Genomic DNA, 12,397 nt, shown 5'->3' on the forward strand with positions numbered 1-12,397 from the left:
CATCACCATGCTGATGTTGGCTACCTATCACTAAGAAGAAGAAGAATACAATCTGCAACGACGCGAAATCCGCGACCGACAACTCTGGGGTGCGTATCGCTAGCGCTACGTCATTTGTGCTACGTGTCATTTGTCCTACGTGTCATTTGTGCTACGTGCCGCTATCGCTACGTTGATTAGTGCTACAAATAATTTGTCTATGAGTCACTTTCATTCGTTCATTGTCACTACGTGTCGACAGCACTACATCTTTTAGCGCTACGTGTCATTATCACTACGTGTCAGTACCACTACTTACTGACGACTCTCTCTTTCTCATTTTTTCTCTCGCTCTCACTCCTTCTGGTTTGTGTGTGTATATGTATGTCTGTGTATGTGTGTGTGTGTCTGTTTCAGTGTGTGTGTGTGTGTATGTGTGTCTTGCAGTCTATCTCTCTCTCAATCTTGCTCACTCGCTCGCTTTCTGACCGTCTGTCTCTCTCTCTCTGCCCCTCTCTGTGGCCTCAATATAATAAACCATTCTGAGTTCTCTCTCTCTCTCTCTCTCTCTCTCTGTTATGTTATGTTAGCTTGTATGTATGTTTTTGCATTTAGTCAAGTTTTGACTAAAATGTTTTAACATGGAGGGGGAATCGAGACGAGGGTCGTGGTGTATACAAGTGTGTGTGGTGTATGTGTGTGTGTGTGTGTGTGTGTGTGTGTGTCTGTGCGTGTGTGTGTGTAGAGCGATTCAGAGTAAACTACTGGACCGATCTTTATGAAATTTTACATGAGAGTTCCTGGGTATGATATCCCCAGACGTTTTTTTCATTTTTTCGATAAATGTCTTTTATGACGTCATATCCGGCTTTTTGTAAAAGTTGAGGCGCTTGTTTGTGTACGTTTCTGTTTGTTAGTTTTCTATAAGAAGAAATGTTTGCATGTGAATAAGGCCCAGGGATGAATGTTGGGTAAGGCCCGATGTTTTAAAGCTTGAATTACTCTGAATTCAGTTAGCCAGATGATACAATGATGCATTTAGTGATTTACGCAAGTTTCTGTTCGAACAGTTGAAGCATGTTTAAATGGCAGGCGCTTGCGTGTGGAAGACAAGTGAGTGACGGCAGCAGATTACTTTTCCTCTTGTTCCGATATCTCTTAAATTTCACCCCAAACAATTTGCTTTTCCTTCAGGTAGAGCTTACTTTTTACATTTAGTCAAGTTTTGACTAAATGTTTTAACATAGAGGGGGGAATCGAGACGAGGGTCGTGGTGTAATTGTGTGTGTGTGTGTGTGTGTGTGTCTGTGTGTGTGTGTGTAGAGCGATTCAGAGAAAACTACTGGAGCGATCTTCATGAAAGTGAGAGTTCCTGGGTATGATATGCCCAGACATTTTTTTCATTTTTTTTATAAATGTCTTTGATGACGTCATATCCGGCATTTTGTAAACGTTGAGGCGGCACTGTCACAACCTCATTTTTCAATACAATTGATTGACATTTTGGCCAAGCAATCTTCGACGAAGGCCGGACTTTGGTATTGCATTTCAGCTTGGTGGCTTAAAATTGATTAATGACTTTGGTCATTAAAAATCTGAAAATTGTAATTAAAATTATTTTTTTATAAAACGATCCAAAATTACGTTTGTCGTGTTCTTCATCATTTTCTGATTCCAAAAACATATAATCATGTTATATTCGGATTAAAAACAAGCTCTGAAAATTAAAATTATAAAAATTATGATTAAAATTAAATTTTTGAAATCGATTCAAAAACAATTTCATCGTATTCCTTGTCCGTTCCTGATTCCAAAAACATATAGATATGATATGTTTGGATTAAAAACACATTCAGAGAGTTAAAAAGAATAGAGATATAGAAAAGCGTGCTATCCTCCTCAGCGCAACCACTACCGCGCTTTTCTGGATTGTTAATTTCACTGCCTTTGCCACGAGCGGTGGACAGACGATGCTACGAGTGTACGGTCTTGCGGAAAAAATGCAATGCGTTCAGTTTCATTCTGTGAGTTCGACTAAGCTTAACTAAATGTTGTATTTTCGCCTTACGCGACTTGTTTTACATTTAGTCAAGTTGTGACTAAATGTTTTAACATAACGAGACGAGGGTCGTGGTGTATGTGTGTGTGCGTGTGTGTCTGTCTGTCTGTCTGTGTGTGTGTGTGTGTGTGTGTCTGTCTGTCTGTCTGTCTGTCTGTGCGTGTGTGTGTAGAGCGATTCAGAGTAAACTACTGGACCGATCTTTATAAAATTTTACGTGAGAGTTCTTGGGTATGATATCCCCAGACTTTTTTTTCTTATTTTCCATAAATGTCTCATGACGTCATATCCGGCTTTTTGTAAAAGTTGAGGCGGCACTGTCACACCTTCATTTTTCAATCAAATTGATTGACATTTTGGCCAAGCAATCTTCGACGAAGGCCGGACTTCGGTATTGCATTTCAGCATGGAGGCTTAAAAATTAATTAATGACTTTGGTCATTAAAAATCTGAAAATTGTAATTAAAATTATTTTTTTTATAAAATGATCCAAAATTACTTTTATTTTATTCTTTATCATGTTCTGATTCCAAAAACATATAAATATGTTATATTCGGATTAAAAACAAGCTCTGAAAATTAAAAATATAAAAATTATGATTAAAATTAAATTTCCGAAATCGTTTTAAAAACAATTTCATCTTATTCCTTGTCGGTTCCTGATTCCAAAAACATATAGATATGATATGTTTGGATTAAAAACACGCTCAGAAAGTTAAAACGAAGAGAGGTACAGTAAAGCGTGCTATGCAGCACAGTGCAACTGCTATCGCGCTAAACAGGCTCGTCACTTTCACTGCCTTTTGCCCTAGCGGCGGACTACGGTCATTGTGAAAAAATGCAGTGCGTTCAGTTTCATTCTGTGAGTTCCACAGTTTGACTAAATGTAGTAATTTCGCTTTACGCGACTTGTTATTATAATCACTGAGCTTGTTGCGGCCAAGGCTAAAACTTATTCTGACTTAGTGACTGACTGACTCAACGGGATTTCTGTCCACACTGACGAGCACTAGGGACCTATAACGGACATGACTTGGTTTATGCGCGAAAATACTGCCCAAATCTGCACTTTTTATGTGTTCCAAGCCGCTCAAGCAAAGAAGACACAAGCTGCTGGTCGTCTGTGTAAACATGCACATTCGCGCGCCTATGCCGGGTAGGTGTGACTGCAAGGCGGTATGATGACCGATCGGAAATGCAAAAGAAGCGCTATGAAAAATATGTTTAAATTTGTGTATGCCTGTCAGCAAGGACAATATCACTGTTGATCTGTCTCATTGCACCTTCTATGCGTAAAGAAATGCGGTTTGGTTAAAATACGTGTTTCGTTTTGACAACTTTTGTGCATTCCGTGTTTTGTAATGACACAACAGGAAGGGTGAAAACATGGCGACGACGCCAGCTTTGATAAATTCTGCTAGGCGTGACGGCAAACAAGAATGGTAAGATTATCTTCTTTGGTGGCAAATTACTTTGTTGTGTGTGATTTTTATACTCCGTTAGAGCCCGAATGGGAAGTCTTTTAAGACCTGCGCTTTGAAAGAAACGGCGCTCTGTGGATCTTCGTCAACAATAACAAAACATAGCCTTCTTCCTTCACTGATTGGCACTTACGAACTAAAAAGAAGGTATTTTGTGATTGCAGTGAGTTGTTCGTTAGTTAGAATTACAGGTTTAAACAGACCCGGTACATATATATGCACAGTTTGCATGTAAGGTAAAACTCTGTAAGTGTAACACATACATGTCCAACCCACCGGTAGGTTGAAGGAAGTTGTGCCTCAGTGTGAGTTTAAACGCCGAGGGTTCACATGCCTCAAGGCTATGCACACCTTTCATCCTCAGGACAAGCATTTAAGACAAGCTGTCTTGACAGACAAATAGACATAGGCAGACCTTCAAAAGCAGACGTAAAGACTCAAGGAGTGGGAGTTCAAAATAGTTTCAAGGTAAATGAGCCTGAAGAGATCAGAAAGGTTGCCCACCACCCCCAGCCCCATACTGAAAGGAAGAAAAGGATAAAAAAAATATAAAAAAACAGAAAGAAAAACTAAACCCAAATGACAAGGTGAAGAAGAGAACATGCACTTTTGAAAACTGATCATCTGTAAGTTGTGGTATCTGGTTGGACTTGTGCTAGTCTGGTACTGTGATGTATTAACGGTGACCCCGCCAAAGCAGAGTCAAGTGTGTGTGCTTTTGATGAAACCCAATGCTGAGTTCTTCCAGGTGTGTATTTCAGCACCAGTTTATATGTCACATGGAGGCCAGGTGGTCAAACACATCTGTCAACTAAACAATCGCCACATGTGAATGTGCGCAAACACGCGCCACAAGACGTTACTTAATTGAACAGCCAATGCAATATGAACTTCAAAATTGTAAATTATGTACCTGACTCGCACATGTCTCTGTTTAAAAGACCAAGTCCGCCTCACAGATTTACAAAACAATGACAATTGACACATTTTCACTAAAACAGCATTACTTACCTGATGCAACACACTCGCAATTTAGCATTCAATAACATTAAGGCAAAAGCTATACGCACTCCGAGTGTATATGTTACAGGCATTAAGTGAAACCAGGCATTACGCGTAATGCCTGAAATGTTCAGGCATTACGCGTAATGCCGGTGACCACTAGGCATTACACGTAATGCCTAAAAATACCAGGCATTACGTGTAATGCCTGAAAAGCATTGCCAGGCATTACACGTAATGCCTGAAACCTGTTTGATAGAATCGGTCGAGCAACAACACCTTTGACTCTCGCTCGTTTCTTCTTCTTCTGACACTCTGCGCACAAAGATGTGTAAAGTGGGGTTCACGTAGGACAGGGTCCAGATTGCATTCATTTTGCTAAAACAACAACAGCATGTCAATGTACCCGAGCGCTACATTCAAACTACTAAAGATCGTGAACAACTTACGTCGAATAATAATAACAAATCTCCTTTATGAGAAAAAAAACCCCGTTTACACAGTGTTTCTCAAGCGAACATTAATAATAATTTGATATCGTAGCTTATTTAACAGCCCCGGTATGTGAGATAACACAACACAATTTTCTTATTAGCTGTTTTTGTTCCAGCAAGAACGATACAGTCAGTGTACTAAGCCTTTTTTACATTTAGTCAAGTTTTGACTAAATGTTTAAACATAGAGGGGGAATCGAGACGAGGGTCGTAATGTGTGTGTGTATGTGTGAGTGTGTGTGTGTGTGTGTGTGTGTGTGTGTGTGTGTGTGTGTAGAGCGATTCAGAGTAAACTACTGGACCGATCTTTATGACATTTTACATGAGAGTTCCTGGGATATCCCCAGACGTTTTTTTCTTTTTTTCGATAAATGTCTTTTATGACGTCATATCCGGCTTTTTGTAAAAGTTGAGGCGGCACTGTCACACCTTCATTTTTAAATCAAATTGATTTACATTTTGGCCAAGCAATCTTCGACGAAGGCTGGACTTTGGTATTGCATTTCAGCATGGAGGCTTACAAATTAATTAATGACTTTGATCATTAAAAATATGAAAATTGTAATTATCTTTTTATAAAACGATCCAAAGTTACTTTTATTTTATTCTTCATCATGTTCTGATTCCAAAAACATATGAATATTTTATGTTCGGATTGAAAACAAGCTCTGAAAATTAAAAATATAAAAATTATGATTAAAATTAATTTTCCGAAATCGTTTTAAAAACAATTTCATTTTATTTCTTGTCGGTTCCTGATTCCAAAAACATATAGATATGATATGTTTGGATTAAAAACACGCTCAGAAAGTTAAAACGAAGAGAGGTACAGTAAAGCGTGCTATGCAGCACAGAGCAACCGCTACCGCGCTTAACAGGCTCGTCACTTTCACTGCCTTTTGCACTAGCGGCGGGCTACGGTCATTGTGAAAAAATGCAGTGCGTTCAGTTTAAGTCTGTGAGTTCCACAGCTTGACTAAATGTAAGTTCGCCTTACGCGACTTGTTACCTCCCTTTGACATTATAATTATGTGTCAATTACTCTATCAGAGACAGCATTGGAGATAACCCGGTTTCAGTATTGTTTCACGATAGACGTAGAGCTGAATACCAACACTCAAATCTGTTTTTGACAAACACCACACGTACATCACTTTCTTTCCCAAGAGATGGTACTCATGACGTGACTTTGTCGTTTTCTGGAAGGCAGTTTTTACTTCTTCGATTGTTCTGAAGTACACTCGGGAGCAACTTTCTGCCGTCCTTTTCATAATGTTCAAACAAACGTCGAGTAAACAATTGTTCTTTTTCATTATCCTCCATGGTGACGAATAAGCAACTGGTGAAAACTCGACTCGAAATATTGGACCTCGGCTTTCCATTGTGGCATGCACTCATTCTTACGTGAAATTCAAACTGTGGTGAACACTATGTCAGAAATACATTATTTTGCATTACGAACCATCACTCATAATCGCACAATAAAATGTGCATTCATTTCAAAGCTCACTTGATTGAATGTCAGTTACTATATTCACACCATGACATTTTGTCAACACTTTGTCATAAAAAAAATGTTCTCACTGTCATCCAAGAGGTAATGTGTATTGCCTGAATTGCTTCAGGCAATAAGCGTAATTTTGAGTCAAATTTCAGGCATTACGTGTAATGCCTGGTATTTTTAGGCATTACGTGTAATGCCTAGTGGTCACAGGCATTACACGTAATGCCTGAACATTTCAGGCATTACGCGTAATGCCTGGTTTCACTTAATGCCTGTAACATATACAGGATCGAAGAGTCTGTATACACTCCGACAATGAAAAGCTCTGTTACAAATCTGTAGCCAATGAAATGCCCCCTAAAAAGTTGTTAGGAAGTAGCCAATGAAAAATCAGTCTGACGTATGGACTTCCGCTATCTCTTTTTTGGAGTGTCGAGGGTTGGCAAATAATGTACATTCATGAGTATACAACCGTTTCGAGGTCGATACACACTCCGAGTGTGTCCCAAACTCCGACAATAAACTGCCGTGTAGCATCCGTTTTGTGTGTGTGTGTTTGTTTTTGTCTGTGTTTGTTCCCACCGTGTTTTTGTCTGTGTTTGTCCCCAGCGTACTGTGATACCATGAATCGAAAGTGAAGCGAGCCTTCGCAAAATGGCGTCGAATGACGCTCTGAGTGTTGATGCGGTTCACTGCTGGTCTTTTCAGTACACGCAAAAAATGTTATCTACGTTACAGCAAAGGCAGTGCATCATCATATTGTTTTCGTTTCTTTAAACTCTAGTCTTATTATCAACTGCTCTGCATTCCTATCACAAAGCCGTGTCGAATGTCAAATTTGCTTCACGACCGGAGGTTAACGCGATTCTGACTCCTGTATACACTCCGAGTGTGTATAGCCAGTGGGTAACATTAAATCAATAAATTCCACTCTCAAATCACTTGAATGGCTCTTTAGCACACATAAACCACACAGCAGCTCTCATGGTTTATTCAGCACCCAATATTGAACTTGAAGAAATAAAGAATACAACAAACGATATGCACATTTTGCATGGGTTTATAGAGAGGAGTTGAGATCATTCGCTGGCCGCTTAGCCCAAAGGCATGCAGAACGATTTGCGATTCAGATCCAAACATTTTACACAAGAGACGACTAGCAATACAGAACTGAACAGAGAGAAAGGGAGTAATCGCAGTTACAGCTGATATTCAGCAGGCAACTGATATTCAATCTGAAATTGACTTTGTTTGTCAAGGTACATAACTCTGGAAAAGTTGTCGTAGCTTGGAGCTCACTTAGATCCATCCCAATGGCAAAATCAATATCAAAAGTGTTACCAACAAATAAAATCAAACGTTAGACTATCTGTTTTCTTATTTGCTTTGGCTCAAAGTGCATTGATTCGATGAATAACTGAATCCTCTAGTAGAAGTGATTGAAAGGGCTGTTTTAATTGTCGTCGGCTATACCTGTGTGAACCGATGTTCAGCAAGAAATATCCACTCCAGTAAAAGTGTAGACACAAAAAGACGTTGAGACGCTGGGGACATGGTGAAGATCAAGGGAGCAGAAAAGGGTATGAACTATGATCGTAATGTTTATGCAACTGCAAGGGAATTATGCCTACTGCGTTAGATATATCCAATATTTGGTGTTCAAACTCAAGAGTAGGTCAAAGTCGACAGCAATGTGCCGCGCTCTCCAGACAGAACAATTACATTTTACAGGCTTAATGTTTACAACAGGCGAACTATGAAAGTTAGGCTCACCTTAATTAAACATGATGACTGAATATATTTAAGTTAATCAAAATGTGAAAACCGAAACAGAACAGCTTGAACAACCATAAATCTAGCACTCATCATCATCAATTTTTCAATCACCGACTCCCTCTGTGACCAACAATGCAAACCGACTTGGGTCACCGATGGTGCAAACTGGCGTTGCAACTGGCATTGCTGTCAATGTGATCTTGTGCATTTTAGGAAAAACAAACAACCTGGTATACTGAATCAGTTATAATGAAGCCATAAGTAAAACTTGCACAAAGATATTTTTTTTACTTTTCACTGATTTAATTTCACCGTAACTGGTTTTGCCCAAGACGGACCAGTGCATTGATATTCTGTCTGAAGGGGAAGAAACAAGTTTTGACAATTTTTAGTGCAAATATCTGGTTGTTGTGCAGATTAGGTCTTCACTGTGTCTTATACTTTTAAACATTAGAGTTACTCCTCGGCAGGGCCTTATCAGTAAAATTCCTTTTCAGCATATATATTTCATACGTGCAAATGGCAGACGTTCACATCTAGAACAGTACTGTGTGACATGAAGGCATATATCATGGAGTGGTAGTGTGTGAGGCTTGGTGGAGGAACTGGTTTGTCATGAATCTTTGTAGTTTTTATGATCAATATGCATTCAATGATTCATGAAAAAGTCCTTCATTTGATAATGGTCAAATCGATTTCTGGTAAGCATACCAGAAATCAATTCACCAAAAATAAATACAATCCCCTGAAAAAAAGTGTTACAAAACAGATACAAAAACCAATTATCAAGGTACCTCAAATTGAGCTACATTAGTGCAGTACCAGCCCATTTGTTAAACATTAAGGGTGGTCAGATTGACATGAAGCAATAGTGCAAATATATGCAGCTACATTAGAAATGAAGGCTAACTCATACCCTGATGTAACTGTAAATAGGACAAGTCAATCTGGGGCAAGCAGACTCATGGGAACAAATTGGATAACTGTTTAATATATATTATATTTGGAAAAGGCATCATTTTACAGAGTGTGTCAAAAGGATATATGCACACATCCTGTTGTCTGAACTTAACTATAAGCTCCTTTTGAACTGTCAGGCTTGTTTTGTTACAAAATCTTGAAATTTAGAACAGCAGTAGCATTTACATAAAAGCAACTTCATTCTTCAACATCATTCGGTCCAATTACAGTATAATTATATTATAGTACAGTGTCCGTGTAAATGTTTATAAAATCTACATTGAGCAAAATGCAGATTGTAATGGTTTTAATTTTATCATGCGTCTGGTTGTCAATTTTTATGCTATTCACAAAACAGCAGGCTCAAATTGCTGTGTTGAAGACAACATTTGTGGTTTATTAAGTTGCTCATCGGGCCATGCGCATCTGACAACTCTGACAGAATATTGACCAATATGAATAGACCCTATCTTTGTATATTTTATTTCAAGCAGTTCAGAGCATGGTATGATGTACATTATCTTGCCAGATGGTTGCATAACGATTTTTGTGTGGCAGCTAGCCTAGTGTGACTGAACATTTTGATGTCTTGTGTTACTGGTCCAGCACCATAAATACAATGTATGTGCTGGGGGATTATTGTGGCAAATACTCACTGCATTGTCTCACTGCCTTTTTCCCTCCATTTATTTATTGGTTATTTGTGGTTTTTGAGTCACTTGAGAAAAAGTGACTCTATGTAATCGGTCAGTGTTAGTCTGTCCGGCCGTCCGGCCGGCCGTCCGGCCGGCCGTCCGTAGACACCACCTTAACGTTGGACTTTTCTCGGAAACTATCAAAGCGATCGGGCTCATATTTTGTTTAGTCGTGACCTCCAATGACCTCTACACTTTAACGATGGTTTCGTTGACCTTTGACCTTTTTCAAGGTCACAGGTCAGCGTCAAAGGAAAAATTAGACATTTTATATCTTTGACAAACTTTTCTCGGAAACTATCAAAGCGATCGGGCTCATATTTTGTTTAGTCGTGACCTCCAATGACCTCTACACTTTAACGATGGTTTCGTTGACCTTTGACCTTTTTCAAGGTCACAGGTCAGCGTCAAAGGAAAAATTAGACATTTTATATCTTTGACAAAGTTCATCGGATGTGATTGAAACTTTGTAGGATTATTCTTTACATCAAAGTATTTACATCTGTAGCCTTTTACGAACGTTATCAGAAAAACAAGGGAGATAACTAGCCTTTTCTGTTCGGCAACACACAACTTAACGTTGGGCTTTTCTCGGAAACTATAAAAGTGACCGGGCTCAAATTTTATGTGAACGTGACTCATTGTGTTGTGAATAGCAATTTCTTCCTGTCCATCTGATGCCTCATATAATATTCAGAACTGCGAAAGTGACTCGATCGAGCGTTTGCTCTTCTTGTTATCTATTGTCTGATTCTGAATGATTGATTGGTTCACTGACTAATTTATTGAGGTTTTAAGTTTGTGATTGCTATGCTTCTTTGTGCGGACAATGGGGCCATACAGTAATCTACTATATAATACTGGTAGGGTTTTCGGTGGTTTTTCGATTCCTGTGACCAAACCGCGCGGATTTGTGCCTTCTCCTTCGGTTGCTATGCCAACGTGACCCAGGAAATCGATTCCGCTAGGTCCCGACTTCCAATTTTGTCCACGAACAAAGTTTGAAGAGGTTTGTCTCGCAAATTTGAGCAGACAACAGTGAACTTTGACCTGAACTTTGACATCGCGGCGAAAGAGATCTGTGATTGGTTCTTCTTCAACTTTCGGTTCGACTAAACACGCGACCGCACCTCAGACGAACCTAGCTGTGTGTTTTATTTCTCTACCCCAGACGAACCTAAAATAATAAGAAGATAGATAGATCTGTTTATCTGTTAATGGAACTCCAAAATATTCCATAGATTTGTTTACTAAATAGTTCGAAACATTATCACCTGATAAGTCGCCGTATAACCTTATAGGTTCCAGCGACTAAATATTTTCCCCCGTGCAACCATAGACATGTACGTCATCATGATCTCCCCTTAATTTGACCGTTATTTTGGCTGTCTTAGTGAAATGGTAAGATATATCTCTATGTTTTTTACATGTAAGTGTTCGGAAAAAATACAGTTATAGCAGTTATGTACAAAAATAAGCAGCATATGCTCTTTTCGCCAAAGTAAAGTCCTTTTTTCTTCTGGTTTCTTATATGTGTCACAGCACACCGCAAGCTTTTAGGCGAATAGCAAGTGAGTGGTATATATATATCATCAATTTTATAGTAGGTAACGGTGTAAATTAGTTGCCATGTTCATGTCCATTATACGTTTTCCATATGTGTGTTGCTTGATGTTGCTTGATGCCATGTATGTATGTATGTTTGTATGTGTGTGTACATGACTTTAAATAAGCATGGATGGATGTGTGCACTCGATTGTGTGTGTGAACCATGTATATATTTTCTGTTGTCAATGTTGTCAATTACATATGTTATACTATGCGTTTGAATCATTAAGTATTTTAGACGTCATACTTTTTTTCGTATCTTCACGATGGCTTTTTACCCGTTTAAATTTTAATGCTTCCAACTTTCAAAGCGCTGCACGGCTGGGAAGAGATGCGCACTTTTATCACTGTTGTTCATGTTGACGTAATCATGGATTCATGCAAACGTCATACCTGCTGTATTTTATTTTGTTTGTTTGTATAGTCGCGTGCGGTCGCGCAGTCTTTTTGGTCAGTTCCGATTACCTCCCATTGATGCGAAAACCTATATGACTGTTTTTTTGTTATTTTTCTCTCTGTTAATTCACCAGTGGCTATGTAACATGTGTTATACCTTATAGGTTCCAGCGACTAAATATTTTCCCCCGTGCAACCATAGACATGTACGTCATCATGATCTCCCCTTAATTTGACCGTTATTTTGGCTGTCTTAGTGAAATGGTAAGATATATCTCTATGTTTTTTACATGTAAGTGTTCGGAAAAAATACAGTTATAGCAGTTATGTACAAAAATAAGCAGCATATGCTCTTTTCGCCAAAGTAAAGTCCTTTTTTCTTCTGGTTTCTTATATGTGTCACAGCACACCGCAAGCTTTTAGGCGAATAGCAAGTGAGTGGT

At 38.9% G+C, this 12,397-nt stretch overlaps 1 protein-coding gene across 2 annotated transcripts in view; it reads left to right on the forward strand.

Moving 5' to 3' along the window:
* The first annotated feature begins 3,323 nt into the window (after window positions 1-3,323).
* LOC138982839 (alpha-1,6-mannosyl-glycoprotein 2-beta-N-acetylglucosaminyltransferase-like) overlaps window positions 3,324-12,397 on the forward strand; it is a 43,290-nt gene continuing 34,216 nt past the window's right edge. Inside the window, exon 1 of one of the 2 annotated variants that reach the window (XR_011460990.1) lies at window positions 3,324-3,480. The gene's annotated coding sequence lies outside the window, so the exon portion shown is untranslated. The remainder of the gene's footprint in view (window positions 3,481-12,397) is intronic. The other variant, XM_070356203.1, reaches the window with a different exon arrangement.

Source organism: Littorina saxatilis, linkage group LG12 (genome assembly GCF_037325665.1).
Source record: "Littorina saxatilis isolate snail1 linkage group LG12, US_GU_Lsax_2.0, whole genome shotgun sequence".
Taxonomy (NCBI): Eukaryota; Metazoa; Mollusca; class Gastropoda; order Littorinimorpha; family Littorinidae; genus Littorina; species Littorina saxatilis.